This window comes from Felis catus, chromosome C2, assembly GCF_018350175.1.
Source record: "Felis catus isolate Fca126 chromosome C2, F.catus_Fca126_mat1.0, whole genome shotgun sequence".
Taxonomy (NCBI): Eukaryota; Metazoa; Chordata; class Mammalia; order Carnivora; family Felidae; genus Felis; species Felis catus.
Genome location: NC_058376.1, coordinates 33,690,116 through 33,711,865, shown reverse-complemented (window position 1 = coordinate 33,711,865; position 21,750 = coordinate 33,690,116).

Genomic DNA, 21,750 nt, shown 5'->3' with positions numbered 1-21,750 from the left:
TGTTTAATTTGCATGCCAATGTGGAGAGAATTGATAACTTTTCTATTGCATTTCTATGTATTATATTTCTATTGTGTTTTCTAATGGATGAACACAGTATCTTGCTCCAGTTCTTTAGGTCTTTTTTGACTTTTTTCATCAGAATTGTGTTGATTTCAGTATAAAACACCTGTTTTATTAGGTTGACACCAAGTATTTAACTTTTGAGTAATTGTAAATGATGTTGTACTATAAATTCTATATTTATGTGTTTATTAATTCTAAATGAAAATACAATTGATTTTTTAAAATATTTATCTTTTATTCTGCAATTTTGCTGCACTCATTTGCTATTTCTAAGACTTTTTTTGTAGCTTCCTTGGGATTTTCTACACACTTAATGATGTCACCTATATATAGACACAGTTCCTTTGCTTTTTGATTTCTGTTCTCTATTTCCTTTTCTTGCCTTATTTCACTAGCTAGAACTTACATCATTCTGTCAAATGAATGTGGTGATAGCAGAAAATCTTGCCTTTCATTTTTCTTTTGATGTTTAAGGGAAAGCATTAAGTTTTTTTTTTTTTTTTTTTATTTCTAGGCTACTTATAGACACTCTATCAAGCTGAGGAAATTCCCCTCTATTCCTATTTTTCTGAGGTTTTGTTTTTTTTTTTTTTATCATGAATCACTGTTGAATTTCAACATTTTTTCCTGCATTAATTGATACAATCATGTGATTTTTTCCCCTTAATCTATTAATGTGATGAGTTACTTTGATTACGTTTTAAATCATCAAAAAGTTCTGCATCTCTGGAATAAACCTCAGTTAGTCATACACTAATGTTTTGTTAAGGGTTCTTGTGTCTATGTTAATGGGAGATATTTGTCTATAGCTTTTTTTAAAATACTGTCTTTTGTTTGGGTGTGAGGGTAATATTATCTTTAAAAAACTCAGGGCACATGAGGGCACCTGAGTGGCTCACTCAGTTCAGCGTCTGACTTCAGCTCAGGTCATGATCTCATGGTTCACAAGCTCGAGCCCCACATCCAGCTCTGCACTGACTGCTCAGAGCCTGAAGCCTGCTTCCGATTCTGTGTCTCCCTCTCTGTCCCTCTGCCATTCATGCTCTGTGTCTCTTTCTCAAAAATAATTAAAAAAATAGAAATAAAAATAAAATTTGGGGCACCTTCCTCTTTTCTGGAAGAGATCATGTAGAATTGGTGTGAACTTTTTAAACATTTGGTAGAATTCTCCAGATATAGGCATGATGATTTCTTTTTGAGAGTTCTAAAACTAAGAATTCTATTTTCTTAATAGTTCTGGCCTATTCAATCTACCTATTTGGAAATATTCGAAACTGGGTGAAAGGTAAGCCCTTTTGGGGCACCTGGGTGGCTCAGTGGGTTAAGCATCATGATACTGCAGGTCGTGATCTAGCAGTCTGTGAGTTTGAGCCCGGCGTTGGGCTCTGTGCTGGCAGCTCAGAGCCTGGAGCCTGCTTCAGATTCTCTGTCTCCCCTCTCTCTTCCCCTCCCCCACTGACCCTCTGTCTGTGTCTCTTTCTCAAAAATAAACATTACAAAATAATAATAATAATAATAATAAAAGATAAAGCCTTTTCCAGTCATTAAGGGAGCCTCCAGACAGGCAGCACACAGCTACAGTTCTGTGCAAACGCTGTCTGTTTTGCTCCCTCTGGGATCACAACTTGCACCAGGAATTTAGGCAGCTGTTTTCATGGCTGCAGTCCGTCTGGAGAGAGGGAGATGTTAGGAAGATATTTTCAAATGCCCCACAGCTCTTACTCCACAGTATACCAAGTTCTTTTTCTCTTAAGCTTTCCCATTGGCTGTTGTAATTTATGATTAAAAGTACAGTGTCTGAAAAAGTTAATTCTGAGAATGTTTGCTAGCTTTTTGGTTGTTTCTGTGAGGGGACAGCGCTCTGTTTTTCCTGACTATCATTTTTAGTGATGTCAATCCAGTGTTCACGCTTATATTCTAATTTCAGCAAGCAGAGGGACCGTTTTGATTGTCACAAACATTGTTTCTTTTGTTTTACCGTATTATCATATTAACACTTCTTCACTTTATTTTTCAATTATGACTCGTGCTTTTTTGCTGTTACTATCCACTTTGGCACATAAAATAGAAGGCCGTTACAATGGGAAATCATATTTTTGCCTTAGCTGACAAAAAATGGTAATAGGCATCACAGAAACAGAATCTATAATTCAAAATAAGACAAAGTGAAACTAAAATGCTCTTGGTGACTTCATCAGCAGAACATAATTCAATGATTGCATTATATGGTGCATTTAGCCTATAAAGATTCAGGCATTCCCTGTACTTGGGTCTTGAATATTTTGTCAACTGACATGAAATTGCCCTGAGGTAATTTCATATTAGAAAATGTATAAAATTAGTACTGATTTTTCTGTGGAGTATTATGTTTCGGTGTGTAGAAATTATATGACCTACAAAACATATTTCACTTGTAATATTGATATTAATGTGGAAATAAAAGGAATTTGTTATGGAAGGAAGCTTGTTTAAGATTTATTTATTTGCCCTTCTAATAATCCTAATTGTTAATTGCTTTTGTAACATTAGCTCTTCTAAGAGTATTAAGTATTCATGAGTTCAGAGAAAACAAAAGTTTTATTTTAAAATTCAATTACTTTTGTAAAATGTAAACCTATGCAGTATCTTCCCCAGTTAGAAGTCAAAACCACAATTCATGTTATTACTGCTGTTTTGTTTTCTAGGAAAAAGGCTTGTTAAGGGGCATGAATATTTTTAGTAGGTTAAATCTCTATTGATATTGAAACACATAACTAAAGTTAGACTGACACACTGTTTTTGTAAATGCAATTAAATATAAATGCCTACTTTGTTACTACTTCAAAATATACGAGTAGAGAATAACTATAGCAAATTTCACAAATAATTTTATTTGTAAAATATGATACGGTTCTTCAACCACATGACATTTTTTTTAAGTTTATTTACTTATTTTGAGGGGAAGAGAGGAAGAGAGGGAGGGAAGGAGAGAATTCCAAGTAGGCTCTGTGCTGTCAGAGCTGAGCCCAATGTCCGCTCAATCTCAGGAGCTATGAGATTATGACCTGAGCCGAAACTGAGAGTCCATTGCTTAACAGAGCCATGCAGGTGCCCCTACTAAATGACATTTTTGATGATAATTACTTTCATAGCAGTCTCTTTCTTTCTATGTAAAGGAAAATAAAGTGAATTGAATGGTTGATAAAATCTGGTTAAATTTTCTGTTAGTAGCTTGTAAAAAGGTCACCACCTCATAGTCTCATCAAGATACAAAGACATACTGATTCAACACATGAAAATCATCTCTAATTTGTTACATTTATTTCTTTCCATATTAGTTGATGCTTAAATATTTCAACATAACAAAGGAAAAGACAGAGCCTTTTTTCCTTCTCCCTCTTTCAGTCTCTTGTTTCCATTTATCTTTTTCTCTTTTCTTTCCTATCTTGGTCTTTGTTTCTGTTTCATTCTTTCTTTATCCCTATTTATTACTGATTTCTTGCATTTGATGTCATAGTTTTTAGGGACAGAATTTTGAGAACTTCCCTCTTCAAAATATCTTCTGTCCTATAAACCTGATAGACATTCCTGCTATGTTGACACTCTGTTGAGTAATAATTTACTTTTTGCTATGATTATTTTCACATGCTCTTTAAAATCTATAACTGATTACAAGTTGTGAGACTGTACTCTGTTAATATTTCTTTATTTTAATAATATGCATGTGTTTGTTTTTAAGTTCTTTTTAGGGCTCTTGTCATATAGTTTCTATTTAAATTTTTTTTTAGTGTGTATCTATTTTTTAAGAGAGAGACAGACAGAGTCTGAGCAGGGAAGGGGCAGAGAGAGAGACACACACACAGAATCTGAAGCAGGCTCCAGGCTCTGAGCCATCGGCAAAGAGCCCGACATGGAGCTGGAACCCACAAGCTATGAGATCATGACCTGAGCTGAAGTCAATTAACTGACTGAGCCACTCAGGCGTCCCATATAGTTTCTGTTCTAAAGATAGTGGAATAATTTGCAAACTGAAGACAACTAAAATTAAGGTAAGGATAAAGGAAAAATGGTTATTATCAAAGATCAAAACTTAATTTCAATAAAAAATCCTGCAGACCCTTTGGGGACAATAAGTTTGGGTTTATCGATCAAGACAGATGATTAGTTGTTGGTTACAAAGAGGCCTGACATGGAAAACACTCTTTTTCTGTACTACTACACATAGAACCCTTCTGATATCAGATGTGTGGACTTTTCCCCATCCCAACCAACTCACCAACTCTCTGGAGACTAACAGGGTTTCCTACAATTCAGTTCAGTTCTGACACTATCTAGTGGAAGTTAGCTCACAACCCACAGGGTTAAGTGTCACAAGATTGCTTCCTACCTCAGATGCCAATTAAAAACTGAGGTTGTCGGAGCACCTGCGTGGCTCAGTCAGTTGGACACCCAACTCTTGGTTTTGTCTCAGGTCATAATCCTAGGGTCACAGGATCAATCTCAGGCTTGTGGGATCAAGCCCTGCATTGGGCTCTGTGCTGACAGTGTGGATCCTGCTTGGGATACTCTCTCTCTCTCTCCCCCTCCCTTGCCCTTCCCCCCACACCATGCTCTCTCTCTTTCTTTTTCATATATATAAAAAAAGAAAAATCAGTTTGTCATCTGTGTTTCTGACTGACTAGTTATAAAATCTCATGACCCCTGCCTCTGGTTTGATATTTCTTAGAAGGGCTCACAGAACTCAAGAAAACAGTTTATTTACTAGATTACTAATTTATTATAAAAGTATATAACTCAAAAGTAACCACAGGGAAGAGATAAGAAGGGCAAAGTATGGGGAAGGGACATAGAGCTTCATGCTTTCTTCAGTTGTACCACCCTCCCAGCACCTCCACTTGTTCCCTGAACTGGAAGCTCTCCAAACTGGTACTTTAGGAATTTTTGTAGAGGCTTCATTATGCAAACAGGGTTGATTCAATCGCTGTCCACTGGTGATTGAACAGGGAATCTAGTTCCTCCCAAAACAAGGCGTGGAACTGAAAGTTCCAAACCTTTAATCACATTGTTAGTTACCCTGGCAAACAACCTGAATCTTTGGTTGTCTAAGCATTTTCCAAAAATCACCTCATTAACTCAGGTGAGGTAAAAAGGGACCTTTTATAAAAAACAAGACTTCCTTTCATCTTTCTTGCTCTCAGCTCTCATCCTAAAGGGCTTTAGGAGATCTGTGCCAGGAATGGGGATGAAGACCAAATATAGATTTCCTTTTAAAAGAACAGTACCACAAGTCCATTCTTTTTAGTCTACCCTTAGCCAGCCAGCTAGAGACATCAAGTAAAGGAAATCTAGTCATTATGAATTCTCCTAGATGTGCAATAATCTGTGTTTTGTTGTTGTTGTTGTTGTTTTAATGCCAGCCAGTTTTGGAGCACCTGGGTGGCTCAATCCGTTAAGTGTCAGATTTTGGCTCAGGTCATATCTCACGGTTCATGAGTTTGAGCCCCACATCAGATTCTGCATTAGCAGTGTGAAGCCTGCTTGGTATTTCTCTCTCCCTCTCTCTCTGCCCCTTAACACTTTATTGTTTAATGTAGCAACTTTAAACAGCATCATGTGGACCGCTGGGAGACTCAGTTGGTTAAGCGTCTGACTTTGGTTCAGATCATGATCTTGTGGTTCATGGATTTGTGCCCCACATCAGGCTCTGTTCTGACATCTCAATAACTGGAATCTGCTTCAGATTCTGTGTCTGCCCCTCTCTCTGTACCTCCTCTGAGCATACTCTATCTCTCTCAAAAATAAACAAAAAATAAATAAATAAAATGCCATTATTCTTTTCCATTAATACCTTCACCTTTGTTAGGAATATTATATACCATGTCTACTCTATGACTAGTTTCCAGATGAGGTTTGATATTTCTTATTATTGTTCCACTATTTCCCCTACCCCATGATAGATGAAACGTACTTTCATAATTCATTGTATGGAAAACTCAGTGTTTTGTAGAAGGACTTAATGGTATTAATCAACAATATTCTCTGACACATAAGCTTTACTTCCTTTCATGAAGAGGAAGGGAATAAAAAGTTTTAGATTCAAGTCATGGTTAAGAGACAATAAATGATTTACTTACTGTCTTAGGTTGGAACTTCTAAATGAAGAGGCTGAGACTGGGATTCTGGTGCTTGTGACTTACTGAGGGAGCACTTTCAAGACAAATTAATTGAGAAAAAACAGGATATGGCTAGGGAAGAAAATAAGCAAGATTGTGGTAGCTGGACTCTAGCCTCAGTCTATTCCTATACGGTTCTCTGAAGCATAAAAACGTACCATAAAGTTGGTCCTACATTGAATGAAGGGGCACTACCTTTGTCTTATTTTAAAGTTTATTTATTTATTTGGAGAGAGAGAGCAAGTGTAAGCAGGGGAGGCAGAGAGAGAGAGTATCCCAAGCAGGCTATGCAGCCTGAGTTCCAGTTCCTCGAACTCATGAACCTTGAGATCGTGACCTGAGCAGAAATCAAGAGTAGGACTCTTAACCAACTGAATCACCAGGCACTCTGGGGTTCTACTTTTATGCCCTTATGTCAGTCAGTTCTTGGTGAAGGATGGCACACCTTCTCCCTACCACCACCACCCAGGGGTATCGTGAGGTAGATTCTCATTTAGTACAATAAAGTATTTTGGAAAAAAAATGATCTACTGCTATAACTTATGTTTTTAGCAAATAGGTAAAATGATGTATCCTGAGAACATAGCTTGAGATATTAGAACATAGAACTTCCTGTTTACATGAACACTTCAGATCTTGAAAGAGTAAGAAAAGCCCTCAGGAACAAAAAAATTAAAGTGATCTACAAAAAAAAAAAAAAAAAAATCTACACTAATGCTAAAGGCTTTGCTGTCCTGGAGACTTGCTAACATAGGAAATAAGAGAACGGGATTTTAAGGGCCCAAACAGTAGGTGACACTGTCGTCGAAAAGGAACTCTATGATTTAGAGCCAAATTACAATGCAAAGACAGACTTTGGGATAAAAACAGAACAATAGCTTTATTGCTTTGCTAGGCAAGGGACACTTTCCTATGGCCTTCAAAAACCACAGACACCACTAAGGAAGGGGCTGAGGGGGTTTTATTAGGAAGTACAGAATCCAGCTGTTTTTGACAGAAATTGTGCATGTGCTGCTAGCCTCTTTCATCACGTCTTTAGGATGATATCAGTTTCCTGAAACAAAAGGCTACAGAAGGAGGAATGAAAGTTTGAAGAAGAGAGGAAAAAGGTTACACAGTGGAAAATCCAGATTCGCTGAAGCATTAATGCAGCCATTTTGTTTTTTGTTCAACTTTATCCTTTTAGGCAGTTTCCATACTCCGTATGAGGAGGCTGAAAATTGCATGCTATCTAAAATGGAAGTTTTGAACACGAGTTCCTTGGTTAAAGAATGGAATGAAATATAGAAATCAGCAGGAGAACCTAACCAGGAAATCTGTCTGTCTTTTTATGGGCCCTAGGCAGAAAAACTCTCCCCTGAAAATACAAAATTGAGGCTTACGCTTGTAATGTTTTGGGATTTAAACTGACATCACACTTTCAGAATCTAGTAAATCACAAACTGATAATATAACAAAAAGTTTTCCTAGATTGGTAGTGCCCTAAGAAATTTAATGCCACCTCTCAAAGGTCTCAAAGGATTCTCAAAGATGCTCCTTTAACATGGAAGTGTCTCTAAGATTCACCAGTCTACACAAGTGAACTGCATGATACCTGAGATAGTACAACTTCTACCCTTGAGTCCAGACAATCTCTCTGGCTCTGGGGAAATAGACAAGCTGATCCTAAAATTCACTTGGAAATGCAAGGCACCCAGAATAGCTAAAACAGTCATAAGAAGAACAATATTGGAGGAATCTTCTCAATTTCAAATCTTACTACACTTTGCAACTTCAAATCTGACTATAAAGGTGTGGTAAAAAATATTGTGTTGTACTAGAATAAGGGGACTTATAGATAATAGAATTCAGAGTTCAGAATTTTTTTTTTAATCCCACAACCTATGTTCATCATATACACTCTCAAAGTCCAATGTTACAGGTTTTGTAGCTTCTGTTTTGAGTTCAATGAAATGACCAACGATCAGATGACATCCCTGCAAAATGAACTATAAAATCTGGATATGATACAAAAAGCAACTACCAGAAAACACTGGAAGGCAAGAGAAGCAGACCAACCCCACTGGAGAGTATGTGCTTTCATGGGGGAGGAGAGACGAAGGATTGTGAGAGTGTTTTCTAGGCTCTGAGCAGGTTTACACAGCTTCCCTTCACATGCAGAAAGCCCTCCTTCTGGCCTGGGAACCCGAAGATTGAAAAGCAAAACATTTTACAAACAACATCCTCTCTTTATCAGGCTGCTTGCTTTTGTACCCAAACGTCATGTAAGGCAGCCCAAGCAATGCGGAGAAGCCGTGAGCTGGCGATTCCTCCAACAGCTAACATGTCAGCGGACAGCCAGCATCAGCCACCAAAAATGTGAAGCAAGAAACCTTCAGATGATTCCAGCTCCCAGCCTTCAAATCAACTCAGATGAAACCAAGTGGAGCAGAGATGAGCTGTTCTCACTGAAAACTGATGAAGTTAATGATTCGTGGTCAAAGTAAAATTTGTTTTTAAGCCACTAAGTTTTGCGGTGATTTTTTTTTCCCAATAAGGGATAATTAGCATGTTAGACAAAATAGACTGCAGGAAAGTATACTCTGGGGATCCGTACTTCAAACTATATAATTTCACCAAAAAATTATAAAATGATATTATCTCATTAGAATCATATAACATATATATATCATGTCCAAAATGTGCAATTATAGTGAGAGATTTTAACATATCACCTTCGTGAGTTGATTGATCAAGTAGATTTTAAAAAGAATACCAATACAAAAGACTTAATCTACAAAACTAGAAAAAACTCCTATAAATATAGAAAATTTAACCTACACACTTTGAAGCTCAATGGATATAATATGCATTTTATTTTCAACCACATATGAAATACCAAAAATGATGATGCATGCGGCTTTAAAGATGCTCTTAGCAAGCTTAAATAAGTTATATGATACGGGCCACAATCTCCACCCTTAATGTAATAATTTGTAAATCATTTATAAAACAAGTTTTAACAAATCCAACTTTTTTCTAAAAAGTTGAAAACAGAATAGTCACAATTTGAATACTCATAAATAGAGATGAGATCATGGTGCAAATTTTATAACACATTTAGAACACTAATGAAAATGCTATATTGTTCATTTGTGGGTTGTGGGTCAATAGGTACTTACAGGGAAATGTGAAAACTAAAATGCTAATGTAGGAAAAAACATTTTTAATAAAAAAAATTTAAAACCTGCATAACTAGTTCTAATTACATAGAGGGAAGGAATTAATACAAAGGGCAAAGATTAAAGAAATAAAATATAACAAATAAGTCAGCAGTTCACTGCTAGATATTTGAATACTAAAATAAACTGAATGGATTTATCAACAATAAAGTAGAGAAGGAAAAAAATAACTAATACTGTATCCAGAATGAAAAAAAATGAGTATATTTGGAGACATAGCAGAGCCTTTTTTAAAAAAGGAAAATAATAGGAAACTTTTCTTGCCAATAATTTGGCAAATTGGAAAGAAATGGAATTTTTTAATGAAAATATAACCAGGAAACGTAATTATGTCCCAAATTTTTAAAGTATTTGTTTCAGTAATTTTTTAGAAAATCCACTCATACTTCTACACACAGTAGATACTGGTAATTTTATTAAAAAGTTCTGCCAAAGTAATAGGAAACATGAAATATAATGACCACTGAAATGGTATGGATATCTGTGAAAATTTTAACACAAAATATGTTAGAAACGGTAGTCCCTTGCCTGCAGTCTCTTGCCTCTATTCTGCTGCATAAGAATAGGCCTTGGGCTAGGAAGACTTCCTTAGCAAAAGATAAAGATCCCACACAGCCTGTGCTGGGCTTATCTTCCGTGGGAATATTTTTCCCTGTTTTGAGTTCACGGATGCTCTTTTGTCTCGGCCTAAAGTGAGTGTGTCCTAATCGTGCCCGGCCAATCCCTCTGTCATATCTGCTCTCTGCTGGGAGAGGACTGGCTTTTTCTCCTGCCACACCAGAAGGGTGTGTGTAGGGCAGGCCAGTTGCCACGGGGGACCCGCGCACACTGTTGAAGCTAATCTTGCTCTGTCTCTGTGTAAGTATAGCATTGTTCCAACCAATGCTTGATTGTGTTGTGGCTTCCTTGGTGACTGCGATACCAAGATGCAGGAGGTGAAGGTGTTTAGAGTCCTTCCCTGAAACTGTAGGTACACACTACTCTACTTGACAAAATGGAAGTCTTTCTATATAATTGAAGGACATTTTTATTGATTTTAACATTGTGGCGGTTGTTCTTCCCTCCTAACTGGTCTTACTTTCAAAAATTCCACAAATGAAGATATTTTAACTCTTAAGTAGTTCTTCTAAAATATATAGGCATCCATGATCATTTGTAAACTAATTACATTCAGGTTACAGACTATCACAATCTAAATCTTTTTACTTATAGGTCATGTTATAATACTCTGGGTTTCAGTTTTACTTTTTATGATTTACACTGTATTCTGTAAAATAGCTAAATGTATTTTTAAAAGTAAAGCTTCCTGCCATTCTCACCCAAGTCCAAGTTAGAGGCAATCTAATATTCCTTTCACACAGCAAGAGAATTAGACCCACCATCTCTAGGAAATCGAAAACTAGTTGCCAGAGGGAAGAGGTCTAAATCTTTTCAGTGTGGTGATTATGTACTGTTGGCCTGGCCCTGTTCCCAGATGGAAAAAGAAAGAAAAAAACCTTGTATAAGTATTTATATTTCTAATGAAAATGTGACTTTGTACATTCATAAATTCAGCATGGCATTCAGTATTAAAACACTGTTTTAATTTTGCTTTGTTTTATTCCAGAATCACAGGAAAAGGTTTTAATTTTTTAATTTTTATTGTTTTAGAAATACTAAAAGGTAATATATCACGCTTCTAATATTTTCATGGGCACGAAGGAAAATATACCTTTATGATACTCTCCTACCTTGCCAATATGTCAAATAATACATTCTCATACATCAAACTGAATGACGAGCAGAGGTCTCAAATTTGACAAGGAAAACAATAAGGAAAATTACCAATGAGAATTTGGGAAGGAAAGTTTACTAATATACTTTGTTATATCATTTGACTGCAAATGAAATTATGGTTATTTTTATCACTGCTGATATAGTGGCCTTTCTTTTTTAAATTAGATTGTATCACAAAACACTATAATTACTCTCCTTTTTTCTCCTGTCCCTTTACAAATAAAAATCATTGCCTTAGGAAATAATTAGCTGCATATAACTGTTTCTAATATAAATAATTTTCTTTTCGTGTGTACAATACAAGGAAGTATAGACCGAGTTCTGGGTGGTTTCTTACCTACATTGTGTTGTGCATTCAAGCTCATAAAAGTTTTAAGATCCCTTCAAATCAAATTGAAGGAATTGTTTTATGACACAGAAGTAAACCGTTATTTCCATACTAAACAAAACAGCTCAGATGACAATAATGGTACAACATTTTCTAAAGGTGGATTGGGACAAATTATATAGTTTATTAGTAAATATCATTCAATATAAAAATAACTTTTTAACCTGCGTTTATTCTTTTTTGTTGTTGTTGTTTTGTTTTTCTTAACATTTATTTATTTTTGAGACAGAGAGACACAGAGTACCAGCAGGGGAGGGGCAGAGAGAGAGGGAGACACAGAATCAGAAGCAGGCTCCAGGCTCTGAGCTGTCAGCACAGAGCCCAACGCAGGGCTTGAACCCAGGAACAATGAAATCACGACCTGAGCCGAAGTCAGATGCTCAACTGACTGAGCCACCCAGGCGCCCCAACCTGCATTTATTCTAAGCTTGTTTTTGCTCAAGTTAAATTGTGGGACTCCATACCTGCTTGAAACTCACAATGATAGGTACTTTCAAATTGTGTGATTAAAATAAAATCAGAAATTAAAAATACGAAATTAAATTATCCATATAGAAAATTCAGATAAATCGGAAATCTCTTGTGCTGCTTGTGGAATTGTAAACTGGAAGAAACCACTGTTAACTTTTTTTTTTTTTAACATGAACCTTTAAAAGTTTTTCTTAAGTATAAGATTACTTATACTTGGATATAATATATATAAATGTATAAATTATATTAAATTATAAATTTAAACTATATTAAATTCTATAATTATATATAAATTATATATATGTATATATATATATATATATATATATATATATATATATATATATATACACACACACTTTACTTGGATAACTCAGATTGCCTCCTTGAAGTCAGAGACAGGAGAGGAAGTGGAATGTTTTGAAAACAGAACAAAATGAAAAACCAGCAACAAATAGTTGACATCTGCTACCTGCAACTAGAATTATGAAGAACTCCAGAGATATATCATTACTGGAATATCATTACTGGAACAAGAAGAAGGTGAACTGAAAGAAACAACTGAGAAACTTGTAGCTTCATGAACAATGTTCTGTATATTGCTCTGATGCAATATACAGTAAGCCCAAACATGAGTTACGGAAGAGGATCTAAAGCACCAATGGTAAAATCCTTACATAGGAAAAGTGACATTGAAGAAGACATTGACATAAAGCAGACTGGGAGACGTGTTTTGTTTTTGTTTTTCTCTTTTATCTATTTCGCCCGGGGCACATTTCTGCCAACACAAATCAGACTATTGCTATGTCTCTCATCTGTACAATTACTATGGCAAGATGTTATTATAGGTACTTTACAAATATTAACTCACTCAATTCTTAATAAATCCTCTGTGGTAGTTGTTACAAATATGGACATGAGTCAGGTTCAATTTCTTATCTCTTGAACCACCACCCATTCACTTATTTTTTTTTTTTTTACTGACTTGTGTAAAAATAATTTAATAATAATTAAAAATAAAAGCAGTATGTGTAAATCATGATACGTTTTCAGCCTTTTGGTGCCCAGCATACAACATGAGAAAAAATAATGTATTTAGTTTATCCAAGATCAAGCTGTTTGCTGAATTGGTTGAAGGCAAATTTTCCAAATAATGATTTGCATGTGTTGGCAGGCAAGAAGACTTTGTTTGGATTGAAGAAAGAAAGAAAGAAAGAAAGAAAGAAAGAAAGAAAGAAAGAAAGAAAGAAAGAAAGAAAGAAAGAAAGAAAAGAAAAAAGAAAATTTAAAAAAATTACTTACGTTTTTTCTTTATATGAATGTGTGTGTGTGTGTGTACAGAAGTCTTGAGAAGATAGACAAGGACAGTGAAGGGCATGAAATTTCTGCCAGTTTTTGATATGAAGCTTTTTATTTTGAGCCACATTGTAGAGGCTGGAGATATGGCAGCTGGTTTAATGAGTGAGCTTGTGAATCTAAGATAAGTACGTACGAAGCTAACGGCACAAAGGGGTGTTGATTTGAGCACTGATGACAAAAGCTGGGAATAGGAGCGACCATTCCTTTCCATTGCTCTGTGCTGACCCACTGTGGGCCTGGGTAGTGCTGTGCAAAAGCAACAGCTTCTGGTAGTAGAGGTGACTAATTATGGCCATCAGAGGACTGACATTTTTTTTTCAAGAACATTAGAAGCTGTGGAAGCAAAGCAGAATACTCAGCAGGGAAGCAAATCTTCAATGAAAATATTGAGGCTAAATATTGTAACATCTCCAGGTACACACAGAAATAATTGGGGATACTTTAGACATAAAGTTGCTAAGGTCCAGGATGTGGCAAGAAAATGGTGGGAACAGAATTTGTTTATAAAATTACTGTTGTCTCTTACCCAGTAAATATAAGAAAGTATCTCTGGGGTGCCAGGGTGACTCAGTCGGTTAAGTGTCTGACTTCAGCTCAGGTCATGATCTCATGATTGGTGGGTTTGAGCCCCACATCGGGCTCTGTGTTGATAGCTCAGAGCCTGGAGCCTGCTTCATATTCTGTCTCCTCTCTGCTCCTCCCCCCGCCCCCACTCATGTTCTGTTTCTTTCTCTCTAATATAAATAAACATTAAAAAATAAACAAAGCATCGGCAATTATTTCCGCGTATAACTGGAGATGTCATAATATTTAGACTCAATATTTTCATTGAAGATTTGCTTCCCTCCTGAATGATCTGCTTTTCTTCCACAGCTTCTAATTTTCTTGAAAAAATATGTCCTTCCTGGATGTGTACCACCAGCCCATGGCCAGTAGCAGCTGTGGCCACATGAGTGCACCAGCCTTCAGAGGACCACAGGACCAGACACTTTAGAAAAGGGGATCTGCGTCTAGCCCCGAACCCTGGAGCCGGGCTCACAGAAGACTTGGAGGACAGGGACAGCAGGGGCTGCAGGGCTCCCCGCACAGCGTCGTCTCTGCTCTCTGTCCGTGTTCCTCCACCTTCAGCCTCGCTTCCTGCCTGCCAGTCCTGGGCGGCTCCACCTGAACACCCATAGGGTACAGGGGGCACCCTACAGCCCTGCTCCTTCCCTGGCTGTTGGGGGCTGCTGAGAGCCTCTCAAGGCCTCGCTGGTTACCCGGGGCGGGGGGGGGGCAGCAGTATCACCTCTGTCCCAGTGGACATCTATTGGGTCCCCAGGGAGACTGGGATGGACAGTCCTAAATAAATGCCTTGTGCCTTTTGCTGTCAACTCTTTCAAAAAAAAATGCATAAAGTGGGGCGCCTGGGCGGCTCAGGTCATGATCTTGCAGTTCCTGAGCCTGACCCACATGAGGCTCTGTGCTGACAGCTCAGAGCCTGCAGCCTGATTCAGATTCTGTGTCTCTGTCTCTCTCTGTCCCTCCCCATTTGTGCTCTGTCTCTCTCTCTCTCTGTCCCTCTCTCTCTCTCTCTCAAAAATAAACATTAAAAAATGCATAAAGTGGGCATGTATATTCAAACCAGCATTGTTCAAGGGTCAACAGTAGTAAGAAATTCAACACTAGCTGGCTAAATATCTGAATGTCCTTCCCTCTGACAACTAAATGATCTTCAAATGTCTTTTCCATATGTTGCTAACAATGTGTTATGTCTTGGCCAGTTTTCAGGAGGGGAAACTCCATGCCCTATAGCTAATACTTTACATTGTATTTTTCACTTTGCACTCAATTTCATGAGTTGATGCCTTTGTCAAAGAGCAGTTCCAGTGAAATGGAAGGTGTTCTTTTTGTGGGTTTTTTTTTTTGGGGGGGAGTAGCATTTAGTATCATTTGTTTCATTGGCCTTCTTTAGAATTTATCAATGTATCACTTAATAAAGTTGACTATAACTCAGAGATCAATTTTTAACACTTTAAATCATTATAGATCTTGGAAAGGAAAGCAATAAATACGTGCATTTTAGTAGACTATATTAACATTGACCATTATTTTCCTATTCTTTTATAATGTTAATAAAAATGCAGATAAATATAGAGGCAAGAGGGAATTCAGAGGATTTAACAATTTCATCAGATTTATATACTTTTATTCTCTTAGTTTATGAGAAATATGTTTAGGCATATGTATGTATGTATATATATTCTTAGTGTTTACTTTCTCTGTTTTTGTGTTTCAGTAACTTTGTATTTTTCTTAGTAAGATACAATATAAAATAGACTGAATTTAAGTGCAATTTTTTCTCAGGAATATAACAGCAAAGAAAGAAGACCTTTAAGGGATATTGGCAAAACCACTGCATAGTTTTAAATTCTCTTCTTTTATTCATTTATCAAATGTTTATTGAGTACCTCTGAGTGCAAAGTATTGTGCTAAGCACATAGGGGTTACAAAGATACATTAACCCTTACCCCAAACCTCAAAGACTTTAGTTCAATAGACAGAGTTAGACACAAAATCACTATAATAAAATGTGATATGCAAAATGCTATGAAAACACATAAGAAAAAGTAATTTATTATATTTTGAACAAGGCAGAAAGAACTTACAGGAGAGCAACACTGAAGGATGAATAGGGGGTAACTAGGCAGAGGTGAATGGATGGAGCATTCATGGCATATAGAATTGAAGGTGAAAGACACAACAGTTTTAAGGTGAACCATATGTTTGGTAGATAATGTGGCTAAAGTCAGAAAGGAATGTTTGCTCAGAGATTGTCAAAAATCTTGCATGCTAGGCAATATCTCGGTGAATTCCATCTTCTAAAACAAATTTATTCATGTTGGTCTCTCTTATCATTGGATTGTCTTCTCTTGAAACTATTTACTTTTAAGAATCCTCAAACTTTATATACTACTTGAAAATGGATCCCTTCAAATAGATGAAAAAATTTCCTCCATTAGATCAACTGTCATACCTAATTTACATTTTAAGGCTCTCCTAACATAGGCACACCCCCACTTGTTTTATAACTTGTGTAATCCCATCATTCTGAGCTGCTATCTTGATTGAGGAAAAATAGCCAGTATATTGAACATAATAGGCACTCAATAAATATCTGTAAAGTGAAGTGATTTCCATTAATTCAGATGTCACGGTCACTCAAGCAATTTTACAAAAGGGCACAAATTGAAATGCCTAAACTGTGATACTCATGCTCAGACATTGCTCCTCAGAGTTACTGGCTCAGAGTCTACTCCAGGCTCAAAACTGCCTCTTTTTAAGCCCAGCCTTGCTTCTTTCTCCTTTTTCTCCATGGCTTCTCCATTCCTGTTTGCTTTGTAGTGTGGTTATTTCCAGCTGCTACTCAGAAGTACATTTACTTTGGAGCTTATGAAGCTTAAGCCCTCAGGCTCCTCACCTAAGCCGGCTCCTTCTTAGTCTCTGAGAAAAGTTCCAGCAGGGAGCGTACTTTTGTGGTCACATATTTTCGTAAAATGTGCAGAAATAAGATGACATTTGCAACCCATTAAAACTGCTTCTCCATACTCTGATTTCCCCTCTTACACACTTTTTCTAATTCCATGTGGTATTAGAAATACTACTGTTGAACTTGAGCATTCATTTCATTTGCATTTTGTCATATGTTTATGTGATTCACTGTCTCTCTCATTTTAGGTTAGTTTATGCTAAACATCCTCAAGTGAGAGCCACCTCCAGGAATACTCCTAGAAACCACTGTTCCAGCAGCCTTGATATCATGAAGAGAAGGAGCAGGGTGGGAGAACATACAGGACTCTGAACATGGCCTTCAGAGCCCAGCTCCAGAACTATATAGTTGGAGCTGTAGATGGGATTAACTGTACATCAACTTTGCAAGAAAACTTGAAAGGCATTGAAATCTTAATATATATGTAAAACCTAATGTAATAATCTGTTCTATAATTTAACATCAATGCCAAAATTTATTTTTTTCTAGAAAATTCTTGTGACATGAGTTTCTCTTATGTTATAATAAAAAAGCTAATCCTTTTCAAAGATCAATTCCTTACTAATATCTCCACAGTTGTAATACACTCCCCATTAGTCACAAAAGGCTTATAACAATCGTATTTAGGGATATGTGATTAGAATGTATTCCACATTGAGATTTGACTATTTAGAGAAAATTAAGGTAGTTGGAGTGTTCCTTGTCCTAGAAAGTTTTGAAAAAATATGTTGTATTTCTTCTATCTTTCTGAAAGCTTGAAGCTTCCCATACACTAGCCTAAAATGTTCTTTGATCTCTTCAACTACAACTCACACAAAATCTGATACAGTTACTATATCCAACTAGAACCCTTAATTAACAGAGTTTTCATTTTGTTTCGTTTTGACATATAAAAAGCTATAAATATTAAGTATATACAACTCAACGAATTTGGGAATAAGTATACACTTTTGAAACCACCACTGTCATTAAGGTCAAAGACCTATTCATCACCTCGTAGTTTCCTCCCATCCTCTTTACCATTATTAATTTGCGGTAAGAACACTTAACATAAGATCTACTCTCTTTGAAAAGTGTAAGTATGCAATGCATTATTGTTAGTTACGGACACTAGGCTGTATAGTAGATCTCTAGAATCTATTTATTTTGCATAACTGAAAAGTTGTGCCCTTCAACCATCTCCTCTCCATTTCTGCCTCTACCTACTCTCTGGCAATTACCATTTTACCCTCTGCTTCTATGAGCTTTACTATTTTAGTTTCTACATATAAGTGAGGTTATACATTATATGTCTTTCCATGCCTGGCTTATTTCACTTAGTAAAATATCTTCCAGGTTTATGCTGTCGCAAATAGCAGAATTACCTTCTGTTTTAAGGTTTCTGTTGTATATATAGATCACATCTTTATCCATTCATTCATCAATGGATATTTAGGTTGTCTCCATATCTTGGCTACTGTGAATAATGCTACAATAAACATGGGGATTCAGATATCTCTTCAAGATCTTGATTTCAATTCCTTTGGATCAATACCCAGAAATGGGATTGCTGAATCATAGAATGGTTCTATTTTTACTTATTTGAGGAAACTACACACTGTTTACCATAATGCTGTACCAGTTTATATTCCCACCAATAACATACCAGGATTCCTTTTTCTCCAGATCCTCACTAATGCTTATTTCATTCATTTATTTTGTTTAATAGTAGCCATCCTAACAAGTGTGAGATATCTCATTGTGGTTTTGATTTGCCTTTCCCTAATGATTAGTGATGTTGATTTCCTTTTCAAATACCTATTGGGCATTTATATATCTTCTTTAGAAAAATGACTACTATTCAGGTCTTTGCTCAAGGATTTTCTTTATGTTTTCTTCTAGATATTTTATGTTTTTTAGGTCTTCTGTTTAAATCTTTAATCCATTTTGAGTTGATTTTTGGGTATCATGAAGATATGATCCCAGTTTCTTTCTTTCTCTCTCTCTTTCTTTCTTTCTTTCCTTTCTTTCTCTTTCTTTCTTTGTTTCTCTCTTTCTTTTTGTTTCTTTTGCCTGTGGACATCCAGTTTTCCCAAACTATTTATTGAAGAAACTGTCTTTTCCCCATTTCTTGGTTCCCTTGTTGAAGATTAGTTAACTATGTATGTGTGGGATCATTGGGCTTTTTATTCTGTTTTATTGGTCTATGCATCTGTTTGTTTGTTTTTTTTAACTATTTTTTCAAGGTTTATTTATTTTGAGAGAGAGAGAGAGAGAGAGAGAGAGACAGAGCGTGGGTAGGGGAGGAGCAGAGAGAGAGGGAGAATGAAACTGAAGCAGGATCCTGGCTCTGAGCTGTCAGCACAGAGCCTGATGAGGGGCTTGAACTTACCCCTTGTGAGATCATGACCTGAGCTGAAGTCGGACACTCAGCCATTTGAGCCACTCAGGTGCCCCTATGCATGTTTTTAATGCAAGTAACATACTATTTGAATACTATAGCTTTGTAATATAATTTGAAATTAGGAAGTGTGATGCTTCTAGCTTGATCTTCTTGTTTAACTATTCCTTTGGCTATTGGAGTCTTTTGTGTTTCTGACTTTTAGGATTTTTAGGATTTTTAGGATTTTTAGGATTTTGTTTTCTATTTCTGTGAAAAATGACATTGGAACCAAACTTCCTACACTATCTTGACACTCTTCTCTTTGTACTGCAGCATATTTCATCCCCATGCTACATCTCTTACCATCATGGATATTATCTAAGTTTAATATTCTTAATGATTGAATATGATTGAGTATAAATATATAAAAGCATTATGAGAGTACTAACAAAAACAGAAAAAAAACTACAAAGATAAATAAAGCATAATCCAAGAAGATAAGCTGGTATTAAACCAATAAAATGAAAATTACATGAGAAGTATGCTAAATGTTTGAAGGCAGATTTCTTTGAAAACACACAAAAACCAGTTTAAACAACATGGATCTCTTAGAATTGTAGAGAATTCTATGATAATGAACACTTTTAGCAATACATTTATTCAGGAAATCGGTTCAGGATATCCTGAATAATGTATTGTAACTGGATCATGAAGTGGAAAAACAGAATTAAATGTGAGACTAAAAAGCCATCTTATGTTAGAATCATACTATAGAGATTCCTGAGTGCCTTTCTAAGTATTTATTGAAAACACACACACACACACACACACACACACACACACACACTTCACACATATGTGTGCAAGCAGGATTGTGGTGATGTTTTCCTAATGTTTGGGATTCATGACTGTTTGCATTTATTCACTGTACATGAGAATAATGTTTCTAGACCATTAGCAATGAAAACTTCTTTCTTCCATCCCAACTTATGTTTAAATATTATTTCTTTATACAGAATGATTGTTCTAATATCTTGGAAAATGAGAGTTCTGTAGCATTGAATTGCTTCTCATTATGAAGATAATCAATTTTTTTTTTTAAGTTTATTTACTTAGCTGGGGAAGAGCAGAGGGAGGGAGAGAGAGAGAGAATCCCAAGCAGGCTCCACACTGTCGGCACAGAGACTGATGCGGGGCTCAAACTCATGAATGGTGAGATCATGACCTGAGATGAAATCTAGAGTCTGCCCCTTAACCGACTGAGCCACCAGGTGCCCCATAGCATGAAGTTAATCAGTTCGACCATCACTTACTCTTCCTGAGTATGTGCGGCCTCACTCCCCTGTTTCCCCAGGCACTTGCCCATCCAGTTCTGTATTACAGTCAGGATCCCCACATTTCAGTAGAGTTTTATTTTTGAAATAAAATCACAAGTTGTATTCCAGTTTTCAGCAATTACTTAGAAAAAGAAAATGGTACATAGAAAAGAAAAATGGCTGACTTGTTTATGTAGTGCGCATGCACACAGGTTAAATTTTAAATGAATACAATCTTAAAATGAACGCCAATGTTCTTCTACCATTAGTCCATCTTAAGAAATTATTGTGAATGAAAGAGATAAGTTGCTGCATTTATTACTACATTTGAATATAGTTACATTTATTATTTTGTGAGAAAAAATAAAATTAATTTTGAGTCTGATGAAGGAATTAATGGTTCCTCCATGCAGTTGTGTGATGGGCAGAAAAGGGGAATTGAAACCTGATATTTCATTCAACAAAACGAAAGAGTCACTTAGGTTGATATATGGAGAGTTGAGAAATCCCCTGAGAGACAAATAAATGAGCAGTTAATTGTGAACTCAGTGCCCTAGGTTGTGATCATTTGATTAAAAAATGCAATACATATATACTGTAAAGAAATTATAATTAACATTCTAAAATGCTTCAGTTAATTTAAAAAAAATTAATGACTTATCACCATTCTTTCTTTACATTTAAAAAAAGCAGTTTATTTCTGAAATTATGATTTTTACGTTTGAAAATTATTATTCCAGTAAAGGTACACTAATGCAAAAGTTAGAATGATTTAATTGCTTTTTCCCCATTTTCTACAGAAAAACAATAAAAGAATTTTTAAAATGATTAAGATATTGTAGAAAACAAAACTCTAATAGAAAATAGGTAACATTTTAAAAAGGTTTTGCATTGAAAATTTATCTGTGTGGGGGCGCCTGGGTGGCGCCGTCGGTTAAGCGTCCGACTTCAGCCAGGTCACGATCTCGCGGTCCGTGAGTTCGAGCCCCGCGTCGGGCTCTGGGCTGATGGCTCAGAGCCTGGAGCCTGTTTCTGATTCTGTGTCTCCCTCTCTCTCTGCCCCTCCCCCGTTCATGCTCTGTCTCTCTCTGTCCCAAAAATAAATAAACG